Below are 15,007 nucleotides of genomic sequence, written 5' to 3' on the forward strand. Positions count from 1 at the left end.
ACCTGATTGAGCAAACGTTTTCAAAAAAATGTAATGAAGACAATTCTGCCGTCTTGATGTCTAAATACATTTGAATCTATAATTGAATCCCAAAGTTATAAAATGTATAATGAAAACATAGGTCCTGTGGGATATTAATAGGATACTTGGTATCCATGATTTAATAACTACCGGTAAATCAACATATAAAATAGACCCATGTGTTTTACAAAATTACATCTCAATCCTTGTCAACTCATAATATGATGTCATAGAACAAGCTGTTAATCTACATGTATTAAGATGTTTTGAAGTTAAATTGTTTAGTTCACAATATCGGAACATATTACTGGACAAAAATATAAACGCAACATGTAGAGCTGAAATAAAAGATCCCAGAAATATTTCATACGCAGAAAACGCTGATTTATCTCAAATTGTGTGCGCACATTTGTTTACATCCCTGTTAGTGAGTACTTCTCCTTTGTCAAGATAATCTATCCACCACACAGTGTGGAATATCAAGAAACGTATTAAACAGTGTAATCATTACACAGTTGCACCTTGTGCTGGAGACAAAAGGCCACTCTAAAATGTGCAGTTTTGTCACACAACACATTGCCACAGATGTCTCATGTTTTGAGGGAGCGTGCAATTGCCATGCTGACTGTCTGGGTCTGGCTCCCCAGTGAGTTGGCCTGGCTCCCAAGTGGGTGGGCCTATGCTATGTCCATCTCAGACAGGGGTTGAGGAGTGCTCAAAATTTCGCACTGGACTTTAGGACCCTGGCTGCCAGCGCGGGATGGAATGAGAGGGCCCTGATCGATCATTACCGATGTAGTCTACGAGAGGACGTCCGTTGGGAGCTGGTCTGCAGGGATACCACTCTTACCCTCGACCAGCTGGTGGATTTATCCATCCGGCTGCATAACCTGTTGGCTACCCGCGGACGTCCAGATCGGGGTCCGTTCGTTCCATCCCCCAGTTCCTCCGAGGCTACACCGATGGAGCTCGGGGGTGCTGCTCTAAGGGCGACCGGAGGGGAAGCTATTTCCTGCACCATCTGTGGCCGCAGAGGACACACTGCTGGTCGGTGTTGGAGAGGTACCCCAGGAAATTGAGGCAGCAGGCAGGGTGCTGGTGGATCATCCCAGGTGAGTAGGCACCAAACTCACCCAGAGCTTCCTGTTGCGCATATGTTTCTCTCTGTAGAGTTCCCTGAGTTTTCCCCGAATTCTCAGCATAAGGCGCTAGTAGATTCAGGCGCAGCTGGGAACTTTATTGATTGTGTGTTTGCTCGTAGTTTAGGGATTCCTATTGTTCCTGTTGATGTTCCCCTCCCTGTACATTCTTTAGATAGTCGTCATTTAGGATCGGGTCTTATAAGGGAGGTCACGGTTCCACTATGTATGAGAACGCGGGGGAGGTCATGAGGAGAGAATTCGTTTTTTTCTGATTGATTCTCCTGCGTTTCCAGTGGTATTGGGATTTCCCTGGTTGGCTTATCATGACCCCACTATTTCGTGGCAACAGAAGGCTCTTACAGGATGGTCACATCAGTGTTCAGGGAGGTGTATAGGTGTTTCCATAGGAGCAACTACAGTGGAGAGTCCAAACCAGGTCTCCACCATGCACATCCCCTCTGAATATGCCGATTTGGCTCTCGCCTTCTGTAAAAAGAAGGCGACTCAATTACCACCCCATCGACGGGGGGATTGTGTGATAAATCTCTTGGCAGACGCTGCACTTCCCAGTAGTCACGTGTATCCTCTGTCACAGGAGGAGACGGCGGCTATGGAAACATATGTCACCGACTCTCTGGGACAGGGATACATTCAACCTTCCATTTCACCTGCCTCCTCGAGTTTATTTTTTGTGAATAAAAAAAATGGAGGTTTGCACCCGTGCATTGACTATAGAGGTTTAAATCAGATCACTTTGATGTATAGTAACCCTCTGCCTCATATAGCCAGTGTGACTGAGTCATTGCATGGGGCGCGTTTCTTCACCAAATTGGATCTCAGGAGTGCTTACAACCTGGTGCATATCCGGAAAGGGGATGAATCAAAGACGGCATTTAGTCCCACATCTGGGCACTATGAGTACCTTGTCATGCCGTACGGGTTGATGAATGCTCCATCCGTTTTCCAATCATTTGTTGACGAGATTTTCAGGGACCTGTATGGACAGGGAGCAGTGGTGTATATAGATGACATTCTAATATATTACGCTACTCGCGCCAAGCATGTGGCTATGGTGCACAAGGTGCTTTGTCGACTGCTGGAGCATGACCTGTATGTGAAGGCTGAAAAATGTTTGTTCTTCCAACAATCCGTCTCCTTTCTAGGGTATCGTCTGTCAGAGTCAGGGGTGGAGATGGAGAGTGACCACATTCTAGCCGTGCATAATTGACCGACTACAACCACGGTAAAGGAGGTGCAGCGGTTCTTAGGGTTTGCCAACTACTACCGGAGATTTATCCGGGGCTTTGGGCAGGTAGCGGCTCCCATTACCTCACTGCTTAAGGGGGGACCGGTGCGACTGCAGTGGTCAGCTGGGGCAGACAGGGCTTTTAATCAACTGAAGGCTCTGTTTACTTCGGTTCCGGTGTTGGCTCATCCTGATCCTTCCTTACAGTTCATAGTAGAGGTGGACGCGTCCGAGGCTGGGATAGGAGCTGTACTGTCTCAGTGCTCGGGTACACCACCGAAACTTCGTCCCTGTGCGTTCTTCTCAAAAAAGCTCAGCCCGGCGGAGAGAAACTATGATGTGGGGGATCGGGAGTTGTTCGCTGTAGTTGGAGCTCTGAAAGCGTGGAGGCATTGGCTTGAGGGGGCTAAACACCCTTTTCTCATTTGGACTGATCACCGCAATCTGGAGTACATCCGGGCGGCGAGGAGAATGAATCCTCGCCAGGCAAGGTGGGCCATGTTTTTCACCCGTTTTGTGTTTACTCTATCCTACCGACCAGGTTCCCAGAACGCTAAGGCAGACGCACTGTCTCGCATGTATGACACAGAGGAACGATCCATGGATCCCACTCCCATAATCCCGGCTCCTTACCTGGTGGCACCGGTGGTATGGGAGGTTGACGCGGACATCGAACGGGCATTACGTGCGGTACCCAGTGCCCAGTTGGACGTAAGTACGTTCCACCTGATGTTCGTGATCGATTGATCTGTTGGGCTCATACGTCACCTTCCTCTGGTCATCCTGGCATCGATCTGACAGTGCGCTGTCTTAGAGGGAAGTACTGGTGGCCCACTTTAGCTAAGGACGTGAGGGTGTATGTTTCCTCCTGCTCGGTGAGCGCTCAGTGTAAGGCACCTAGACATCTGCCCAGAGGGAAATTACAACCCCTACCCGTTCCACAACGGCCATGGTCACATCTATCGGTGGATTTCGTGAAAGATCTTCCTCTGTCACAAGGAAACACCACGATTCTGGTAGTTGTGGATCGGTTTTCTAAGTCCTGCCGTCTCATTCCTTTGCCCGGTCTCCCTACAGCCCTACAGATTGCGGAGGCCCTGTTTACGCACGTTTTCTGGCACTACGGGGTGCCTGAGAATATAGTGTCTGATCGGGGTCCCCAATTCACATCTAGGGTCTGGAGAGCGTTCATGGAGCATCTGGGGATCTCGGTCAGCCTGACTTCGGGGTTTCACCCCGAGAGTAATGGACAGGTGGAGAGAGTTAACCAGGATGTGGGTAGGTTTCTGCGCTCTTATTGCCAGGACCGGCCGGGGGAGTGGTCGGTGTTTATCCCCTGGGCAGAGATGGCCCAAAATTCCCTCCGCCACTCCTCCACTAACCTGTCTCCATTTCAGTGTGTACTAGGTTATCAGCCGGTTCTGGCACCGTGGCATCAGAGCCAGATCGAGGTACCTGTGGTGGATGATTGGTTTAGGCTCTTGGAAGACACCTGGAATGCTGCCCATGTACGCCTGCAACGGGCCATCAGGAGACAGAAGGCGAGTGCCGATCGCCACCGTAGTGAGGCCCCGGTATATGTACTGGGAGACCGGGTCTGGCTCTTGACCCGAAACCTGCCCCTTCACCTGCCCTGCCGGAAGCTGGGTCCGCGGTTTGTGGGGCCATTCAAAGTCCTGAGGAGACTGAACGAGGTATGTTATAGGTTACAGCTTCCCACTAATTATCGTATTAACCCCTCGTTCCATGTGTCTCTCCTCAGGCCGGTGGTGGCTGGTCCTCTCCAGCAATCTGAGGTACGGGAGGTTCCCCCGCTACCTCTGGACATCGAGGGGGCCCCGGCATATACTGTGAGAGCGATCATGGACTCCAGGCGTCGGGCTAGGGGTCTTCAGTACCTCATGGATTGGGAGGGGTACGGTCCGGAGGGGTACGGTCCGGAGGGGTACGGTCCGGAGGAGAGAAGCTGGGTGTCGGCGGATGACATACTGGACCCTTCCTTGCTGCAGGATTTCCACCGTCGCCGCCCAGATCGCCCTGCGCCTCGTCCTCCGGGTCGTCCCCAAAGCAGGTGTCGTCGCACTGCTGGAGCCGCGCATTGGGAGGGGGGGTACTGTCACGACTTATGCCGAAGTTGGTGCCTCTCCTTGTTCGGGCGGCGTTCGGAGGTCATCGTCACCGGCTTTCTAGCTGCCACCGATCCATGTTTCTTTGTCCATTTGTTATGTCTTGATTGTTCACACCTGGTTCCCATTTGGTTATGATTACTTCCCTATTTAAACCCTCTGGTTATCATGATGTTTTGTGCGTTATTGTTTTACTGTTGGTCATGTTTGTTGTTATTGTATTATCCCTGCGTGGAATTTGTATGATGAGCTTTTTTCTAGAGTAAAGACGTATGTTTTACTCAGTTCTGTGTCTTGCGATTGACTCTATTTCTAATCTCCTATACACGGACACTGACAACACGTATATAAAACCTTGCAAATCCACACACATCAACACAAGGAGAACGTGCCCACTGGGCACAGACATCAGTTCAACTTCTAATTTTAAAATAAATTTGGTTGAGTTGTCAAATAACGTGAATTCAACATACATCATTTAGGTTGAAATTACATGGAAACAACATTGATTCGACCAGTTTTTGCCCAGTGTGTTAACACTTCTCTGAATAGTTGTCTACCCTTTGGTATATTCTCAGCATGCTTTTACATACCGTATTTTTCTTCCGTATAGCTGATTATACAGGGGCTAGATGAAGGAGACGGTAACGTGCTCAAGTCAAAGCTGAAGCTTCAGGGACTCTGGGGCTATTTCTAACACTTGTCCCTCCAGTACAGCCAGTTACCTGATAGCTGGGACGTGTGCAGATCCTGAACACTTAACACCCCACATCTATATTCATGTCTTAAAAAGGTACCCTATGCCCCATGTAGTGCACTACTGTTAGTGCACGATAAAGGGAATAGGGTGCCATTTGAGACGTAACCACAGTACCAGTCAAAGGTTTTGACACACCTACTCATTTAAGGGTTTTTCTTTATTTGTACAATTTTCTACATTGTGGAATAATAGTGAAGATATCAAAACTATGAAATAACACATTTGGAATCATGTAGTAACCAAAAAAAAGTGTTAAACAAATCAAAATATATTTGAGATTTGAGATTCTTCAAAGTAGCCACCCTTTGCCTTGATGACAGCTTTGCATACTCTTGGTATTCTCTCAACCAGCTTCATGAGAGTCACCTGGAATGCATTTCAATGAACAGATGTGCCTTTTTTTGTGGAATTTCTTTCCTTTTTAATGCGTTTGAGCCGATCAGTTGTTGTGACAAAGTAGGTGTGGTATACAGAAGATAGCCCTATTTGGTAAAAGACCAAGTCCATATTTTGGCAAGAACAGCTCAAATAAGCAAATAGAAACGACAGTCCATAATTACTTCAAGACATGAAGGTCAGTCAATATGGAACATTTCAATAACTTTGAAAGTTTTTTTCATTAAGTGCAGTCGCAAAAACCATCAATGATGAAACTGGCTCTGATGAGGACCGCCACAGGAAAGGAAGACCCAGAGTTACCTCTGCTGCAGAGGATAAGTTCATTAGAGTTACCAGCCTCAGAAATTGCAGCCTAAATAAATGCTTCACAGAGTTCAAGTAACAGACACATCTCAACATCAACTGTTCAGAGGAGACTGCGTAAATCAGGCTTTCATGGTTGAATTGCTGCAAAGAAACCACTACTAAAGGACACCAATAAGAAGAAGAGACTTGGTTGGGCCAAGAAACACAAGGAATGGACATTAGACCAGTGGAAATCTGTCCTTTGGTCTGATGAGTCCAAATTTGAGTGAGACGCAGAGTAGGTGAACGGATGATCTCCGCATGTGTGGTTCCCACCGTGAAGCATGGAGGAGGACGTGTGATGGTGTGGGGGTGCTTTGCTGGTGACACTGTCAGTGATTTAGTTAGATTTCAAGACACACTTAACCAGCATGGCTACCAAAGCATTCTGCAGCGATACGTCATCCCATCTGGTTTGCACTTAGTGGGACTATAATTTGTTTTTCAACAGAACAATGACCCAACACACCTCCAGGCTGTGTAAGGTCTATTTGACCAAGAAGGAGAGTGATGGAGTGCTGCATCAGATGACCTGGCCTCCACAATCACCTGACCTCAACCCAATTGAGATGGTTTGGAATGAGTTGGATGCAGAGTGAAGGAAAAGCAGCCAACAAGTGTTCAGCATATGTGGGAACTCCTTCAAGACTGCTGGAAAAGCATTCCAGGTGAGGCTGGTTAAGAGAATGCCAAGAGTGTGCAAAGCTGTCATCAAGGTAAAAGGTGGCTACTTTGAAGGATATAAATATAAAATATATTCTGATTTGTTTAACACTTTTTTGGTTACTACATGATTCCATATGTGTTATTTCATAGTTTTCATGTCTTCACTATTATTCTACAATGTAGAAAATAGTAAAAATAAAGAAAATCCCTTGAATGAGTAGGTGTGTCCAAACTTTTGACTGGTACTGTATATTTACGCCTTCTGCAGTTTCACTGAGTATCATCGTGTTAGCTAACTTAGCTTACAAACATCCAGAACTGACCGATCTCAAGAGTCTTGTTTTCTTTTCATCGGCAGCAGTGAAGTCATTAGAGTAATATGTGAGTCTTTAAATCTGTTTTTTTTAATTGATCAAGTCAGCTGATCAAGTCACTGATCAAGTCAGCTGATCAAGTCACTGATCAAGTCAGCTGATCAAGTCACTGATCAAGTCAGCTGAGTGGTCTAAAGCCTTACGTCAGGGCCCAACATGATCTCACAAATCTAGCTAATGACCAGCCTGCAGGGCCAGTGGGCCACGGTGTTGTGAGGAGGGTGAGAATTCATTTGGAGGTATCTTAACGGCTGTCTATGTTACAGTAACAGTTGGTCACAAGACACTAGGAGGAATCTGAAAGGCTTTTCTATGTTAACAGTCTGACACAAGACACTAGGAGGAATCTGAAAGACTCTCTTGGGGAGCGTGGTGGTAACAACCTTATAGCTTGTTACAACATTATAGATCTGCTGAGAGTTGAAAGAAGGTCCCCAGACTGACAACAGAAGCCCACGGCATAGAAATAGAACTCAATTTGATGTCATATTCTGTCATTCTACAGCCCGCAGAGCCAAGGCCAGCTCCAGCCCCACGTGAGTTAGTGATGTGAGGTGCTCCTTACTGCCAGGTGGCCTTTTTCGTGAGCCAGGCTGGCGAGGGGGACTGACATAAAGTTACTTCCGTTTCTCAGTTCGAGGAAAACATTGGCACGGAACAGCATGGAAAGAGTTTTCCCCTCCGCTCTGAATGGATTTATCGACCTGTTACTACCTTGGTGGTGGAAGTCAAAGTCACAGTCAGTGGGAAACATGATCTCATCAACTCACTGTATTATTTTGATGGCTGCAGTGAGGTATGAAACTTGGACCTGAATGCCAGTCTGGTGAAGCAAGCTAAATGACACGTTTGCTTAGTTAGCTAGCTATATACATGCCAAATGGATTGGCTACCCACATGTATTTGAAATGACATGAACAATTGATAAACTTACTGATCATGAAAACATGCAGTTACTTGCTGTATAGTATCCCTTTGCTATACCTCCAAAATCACATCGTTATCACACCTCCTTCCCGTTTTAGGGAAGCCTGGTTCGTGACGAACTCTGATGAGAGCTAAATGTCGAATAATGGGACATGTGTAGTTCTGACTATGCTTTTAAAGAGTTGAGATGATATTAAAAACAAATAGCTATAACATTTATTTAACAATCCCTTAAAAAACGGAACATATTTGTCAATGGTTTAGTGGAGCTGGGGCCTCCTTGCCCCCCAGCAGCCAAATCCAACACTCTGCACCGTATTGTAACGTTTTATCAGAGAGGAAGAGGTGATGCTGGGCCAAAAACCTGCAGGTGGCATTGTTTAGTTTCTTTCGCTCACCAACCGAGGCGTTTTGTATGGAGGTCAATGAAAAGGCGTCGAATTTGTTCAACAAAAAAAATGTAATGGCTTATTTGCTACATGCGGTTTATTTGACCAAATTAAGTTTTGTACTGCTTAAGTTGTTACTAGTGTATTGATTTAAGTAGGACACGTAAAATCCCAACAACTTTGAGAGAAAAAAAAATGATATCGCTGTTGTCAAGTGATGACGATGCATATTCATAACATTAGGCTAGTAGCATAGCATCTCTCTCCATTGTTAGGGTGGAGACATAGGTATTTCATCATTATTTCTGGTTTTATTGATAATGACCTATAGCTGAGTTATTTTTCATTAAGTCCATGGTATTCTAGTCATGTGAAATGTTTCCACTAAGTGAATGTTGACCAATCATGAGACAAAAAGAGAGCAACAACAGCTTTACATCAGACTGCAGGGTCATGTTCATTAGGGCATGCGACGGAAAAAGTTTTAAGACACGTTTTAGCACAAAATGAATATGAGGGTTTCTTATTTGGACAAGTCCATGTAGTCCTTCCTCGTTTCAGTCTGTGTTATTCTGTTTGGTGCGTAATGATCCCAACCAAGGAGCCTGCTTTACCTCAGGTCACAACCCAGGATCCACATTTACTCAGGTCTGAGTCAAAGCCTTAAGTGTACTCTTAAGCTGATACCAAGACCAAAATAGCTAAGACCCTCAGGTTTCATCTGAAAGCCCTGTGGGCTGTTAGAATAACCAGGCTCAGGTTTCATCTGAAAGCCCTGTGGGCTGTTAGAATAACCAGGCTCAGGTTTCATCTGAAAGCCCTGTGGGCTGTTAGAATAACCAGGCTCAGTTTTCATTGGGAGAGGCGAAGGTCGAGAGCCGTGCGTCTTCCAAAACACAACCCAGCCAAGCCGCACTGCTTCTTGACACAACACCCGCTTAACCCAGCTGCACCAATGTGTCAGAGGCAACACCACACACCTGGCAACCGTGTCAGCATGCATTGCACCTGGCCCACCACAGGAGTCACTAGTGCGCGATGGGACAAGAACATTCCTGCCGGCCAAACCCTCCCCTAACAACACTGGGCCAATTGTGCGGCGCCCCATGGGTCTCCCAGTTGCAGCCGGCTGCAACGGAGCCTGGACTCAAACCAGGATCTCTAGTGGCACAGCTAGCACTGCCTTAGACCACTGCTCCACTCGGGAGGCCATTAACATTTTACAGCTAGACATTGTTATGTAAATGCCAGCTGAAAAGTCAGAGCAGGTCCGCCAGACCTATGGCCCAGTTAGACACGGGTGCCGGCCCACGTAGATGGAAACAGAAAAGTCTGAGGCTGTTGGGTAAATCTCTGATGGAAACTCACCACAAGTGTCTTATTAAATTCCCTGTTCCATTCTGCTTCCCAAATCATCTTCCTACATGTCTCCATCTCTTCCATTCTACCTCGTCCCCTCTCCCTTTTTTCTCTTTCTACCCCGTCTCGTTCCTCCCAGGCCGCACCCTCGGGGCTGGCATCCCTTCAGGCTGTGGCATCTCCTTATCACTGCCGCACCTCAAGGTCAAGCGGACCAACCACCACCAGACTCTCAGGACGGCGTTACGTCGTCCAATCGCACCTCACGCCTCGGGCCTCCAGCATTCAGCGATCTATTTCCCTCTCTAATCCTATTATTAATACTATTTCGAAGAAGATCAACAATTATTTTTTAGTGTGGGAAGTCACTAGTATGTCTCGTGCTTAGTGGGCGATTCATGTTCAATTTTGTTTGATGTTACGTTCTCTTCCAAGAAGACCAACAACAATGGTTACATCATCACTCAGACACACAGAGGTCAGTTTTATAACCTGGGTATAATAACTGATGTGTCACCATGGGTTGTGTCTCGTTGTCTTTGAAACAGCAACAGGTGTGGAGTGGTGGGTGTCACGGTAAACTCAGAAACTCAACACGGCAGTAAAATATGAATTTAATGAGGACCGGGGGGGTGAGTTCGGGGAGCGAGGAAGCTCCTTTCTTCCTGGTTCTGTGAATGGATGAGCCTGTTGCTGAGGTAGATTTATGTTCTCCCTCCCTTCCTCTCCCTGCACCCTAGAACAGATGAACAGTTATACTGTGTAGGTAAAAAGGAACGAGAGATCACTACTTCTTCTAATTTCTTCTTTAAAATGTCAAGTGCTGCTGACCTCCCATCGAAAACCAGTTTTGTAACAGACGGCGATGGCCTCACAACTGTTCTTCATTCAGCTCCCGAGTTGCGCAGCGGTCTAAGGCACTGCATCTCAGTGCTAGAGGAGTCACCACAGACACCCTGGTTCGATTCCAGGCTGTATCACAACCGGCCGTGATTGTAAGTCCCATAGGGTGGCGCACAATTGGCCCAGTGTCGTCTGGGTTAGGGTTTGATCGGGGTAGGCCGTCATTGTAAATAAGAATTATAAAAATATATTTTTAAATGTGGTCACTTGGACCTTCACTGAAATTGTCATGGAGACGGACAAGAAAATGTCTTTCTTTAACTGGACGACAACCATGTTCCTAACTGGACAACAACCATGTTCCTAACTGGACAACAACCATGTTCCTAACTAACTGGACAACAACCATGTTTCTAACTGGACAACAACCATGTTCCTAACTGGACAACAACCATGTTCCTAACTGGACAACAACCATGTTCCTAACTGGATGACAACCATGTTCCTAACTGGACAACAACCATGTTCCTAACTGGACGACAACCATGTTCCTAACTGGACGACAACCATGTTCCTAACTGGACGACAGCCATAACATAGTCTATGAATGGAGTTGCCCCTTTGAATTGAGCTTTCAAGTGATGAGGTTAAAGGTCATCAGATAGTGTTTATGTACATATTAATGTACTGTGACTGTTTATTGTATAATGTGTGTTCATAACGTTGTTGTTCCATCCAGATACATTACTATTCTAGTCTCTCATTTGGTTGCAGAAATGATCACTCATGAAACGACAACAGCAGGGTACAATGTCAGGACATCAAGTGGTTTTGTATTCAGTGAGTGAACATGGTCTTCAGAGCAGTACATGTGTTACCCATATTGCCATATCAATAGACAAAGTGGCTGATAAGGCGTATGTGGCAGGGGCTCCTAACAATCACGGGTTACAAAAACAAAGCCAACCACATCACGGTCACCAACGCCCCCCTACCGGACGAGCTAAACACCTTTTCTTCTTAAGATTGGAGCACAATGACCCTGAGCTGCAGAGGAGCCCCCCCGACGACAACATGGGCTACACACTGACAGTCTCCACTGAGGACGTATGGAAGTCATTCAAACGGGTTAACCCTCGCAAGGCTGCCGGCCCAGACGGCATCTCTAGCCGTGCCCTCAGAGCATGTGCAGACCAGCTGGCTGTTGTGTTCTCTGACATTTTCAATCTCTCCCTAGAAAGGGAAAGTAACTGAACTGAATGGCTACCGACCAGTAGTACTCTCTTCCGCCATCATGATGTGCTTCGAGAGGCTAGTCAAAGACCATATCAACTCTTCAACACACTCGACCTTCTCCAATTCACCTACCGCCCTGACAGATCTACAAATGACGAAATCGCCATTGCAGTGTACACTGCCCTCACCCACCTGGACAAAAGGAATACATATTTGAGGATGCTATTCATTGACTACAGCTCGCCCTTCAGTACCATAGTGCCCTCTAAGCTTATTACAAAGTTCACGGCCCTGGGTCTGAACTCCTCCCTATGCAACTGGGTCCTGGACTTCCCGACGGGCAGCCCCCAGTAGGTGAAGGTAGGCAACATTACCTCCTCGACACTGATCCTCAACACTTGGGCCCCACAAGGGTGTATCCTCAGTCCCCTCCTGTACTCCCTGTATACCCACGACTGCGTGGCTTCACATAGTTCCAACTCCATCATCAAGATCACTGACGATACGACAGTAGGAGGCCTGATCACCAACAACGACGAGACGGAGGAGGTAGGCACTCTGACGACGTGGTGCCAGGTAAACAACCTCTCTCTCTCAACGTCAGCAAAACAAAGGAGCTGATTGCGGACTTCAGGAGGTACCAGGCTGGACACGCCCTCATCCTCATCAATGGCACAACCGTGGAGCCGGTCAATAACTTTGAATTCCTCGGCGTACACATCTCAGAGAAGCTGAAATGGTTTAACCACACGGACACCGTAGTGAAGAATGCACGATAGTGACTTTTCAACCTCAGGATGTTGAAGAAATTCGGCCTGTACTCGAGGGCCCTCACAGTGTTCTACAGGAGCACCATCGAGAGCATACTGACGGGCTGCATAAGAGCCTGGTACGGCAACTCCATACGTGCAGCCGAAGGCTTCATTTGGTGCACACTGCCTGCCCTACAGGACACCTACAACACTAGGTGTCGCAGGTAGGCCAAGAAGATCATCAGGGACTCACCCCCCCCCCAAACTTTTTTGTTTTTATTTCACTCAATGATCATGCTGCTGCTCCCCCTGTGGTCATTCCACCCCCCCCGTCAACAGTCTTTATTCTGCCTCCACTCCAATGGACATTTATTTATTCAAAACTGCCACAGTTGTTATTATGTATATAGTGCTATTTTTATAATTTGTTTATTTCACTTTGTCCTGCATGTTGAAGCTTGAAGCCTAAAATTGTCACTGTACCCTGCAATCGCACCTGCAACCATGTACATGTGACTATTAAACACTCTGAAACTGGGGCTCTAGTGAGGATGCAGTACTGTACTGTTTGTCCAGTCCAACTCCTCAGCCTCTTCCGGGCCCCTCGGACCATGGTACACAGAGCTCAGGACATCCTGTGAGTAAAACAAACCCTCCTACTTTTGGGATGTGCCCTGTCCAGTGCCTCTCAGTGACTTCACTGAGTCAACAAATATCAGTTTATGACCTACAAGTCTTTCATTATTCCTGAGTAAATACTTCCTGTCTACAGGAGGGAGGAGGCTGTGTGTTCCTGTCTACAGGAGGGGGGAGACTGTGTGTGTTCTTGTCTACAGGAGGGTGGAGACTGTGTTTGTTCCTGTCTACAGGAGGGAGGAGGCTGTGTGTGTTCTTGTCTAATCAAATCAAATCAAATGTATTTATATAGCGCTTCTTACATCAGCTGATATCTCAAAGTGCTGTACAGAAACCCAGCCTAAAACCCCAAACAGCAAGCAATGCAGGTGTAGAAGCACGGTGGCTAGGAAAAACTCCCTAGAAAGGCCAAAACCTAGGAAGAAACCTAGAGAGGAACCAGGCTATGAGGGGTGGCCAGTCCTCTTCTGGCTGTGCTGGGTGGAGATTATAACAGCACATGGCCAAGATGTTCAAATGTTCATAAATGACCAGCATGGTCAAATAATAATAATCATAGTAGTTGTCGAGGGTGCAACAAGTCAGTAACACAAGAGTAAATGTCAGTTGGCTTTTTCATAGCCAATCATTGAGAGTATCTCTACCACTCCTGCTGTCTCTAGAGAGTTGAAAACAGCAGGTCTGGGACAGGTAGAACGTCCGGTGTTTGTTCCTGTCTACAGGAGGGAGGAGGCTGTGTGTGTTCCTGTCTACAGGAGGGTGGAGACTGTGTTTGTTCAGGTCTACAGGAGGGTGGAGACTGTGTGTGTTCCTGTCTACAGGAGGGAAGGACTGTGTTTGTGCATTAGAGGGCTGCATTCAGACTGTGAATGTTACATACTGCACTGTGTTGTATGCTATGGTGGATGAAATGAATGCTACAATGCTCTTCGGGACCATGTTCCTGTTAGAGGCTTTATCTATGGAATATAGCCGTGCTTTAGACACAGCAAACACACAACCATCACACAACGTTGTCTCCATGTTGTTGGCCTCAACGTGTCGTGGCTACTTTGTATCACCATTTTGACAGCCCTCTAAGTGCAATAGCGACTTTGTAACAACATTAGAGAATCAAGCTCCAAGGCTCTGCCCACAGCAGATCATTTGTTGTTGTTGAGCTCCTAGCCTGTGAACGATATCCTCCTTCAGTCCCAGCCTCGATCTTAACATCCCTAGGAGTTGGTGTCAGAGACATGCAGAGGGTTGGTGTCAGCTTTCCAACGGCAGTTATATTTAAAACGGCCCATCCCTCCCACCATCCTGCTGGCCTTCTAGCCTTCTAGGCAGGCCAAGTGGATAATGGTGTTACACACATAAGTAGAACGGCGGCCCAGTTCTTCACTCCTGACTGACTTCCCGGTACCGACGCAGTCAGATGAAAGGGGGGGGTCTGACACATGAGTATTTTCCCTTTGCCACTGCGCCAGAGTTGAGATGTGTGGCGTAACTCTGGAATCAGAGAATCCTAGGGTCTACGGTAACATAGTGTCTTGTGACAGACGGACCGTTGACGTCATAATCACACGGAACAACATAAATGAATCTTAGAACCAAAACGAGAGGATCAGACAGGACAGACGCCAGGATGATGTCATTCAGAATGTATTCTGAACTGACTAAACTTCATTTAGGTTAAATGAACACGTCGACTTCTGTTTACCTGAGGGTAACAAGCTAATAGGAGCCATATACCGATACCTCACATAACAACAAACATAACTTCCTGAATATTACTCCCTGCAAT

General features: G+C 46.8%; 1 protein-coding gene across 1 annotated transcript in view; it reads right to left on the reverse strand.

Moving 5' to 3' along the window:
• alpk2 (alpha-kinase 2) overlaps positions 1 to 5,246 on the reverse strand; it is a 28,031-nt gene extending 22,785 nt beyond the window's left edge. Inside the window, exon 1 of the mRNA XM_029692378.1 lies at positions 5,129 to 5,246. The gene's annotated coding sequence lies outside the window, so the exon portion shown is untranslated. The remainder of the gene's footprint in view (positions 1 to 5,128) is intronic.
• Positions 5,247 to 15,007: the final 9,761 nt, after the last annotated feature.

The sequence above is a fragment of the Salmo trutta genome, chromosome 15 (assembly GCF_901001165.1).
Source record: "Salmo trutta chromosome 15, fSalTru1.1, whole genome shotgun sequence".
NCBI classification, from domain to species: Eukaryota; Metazoa; Chordata; class Actinopteri; order Salmoniformes; family Salmonidae; genus Salmo; species Salmo trutta.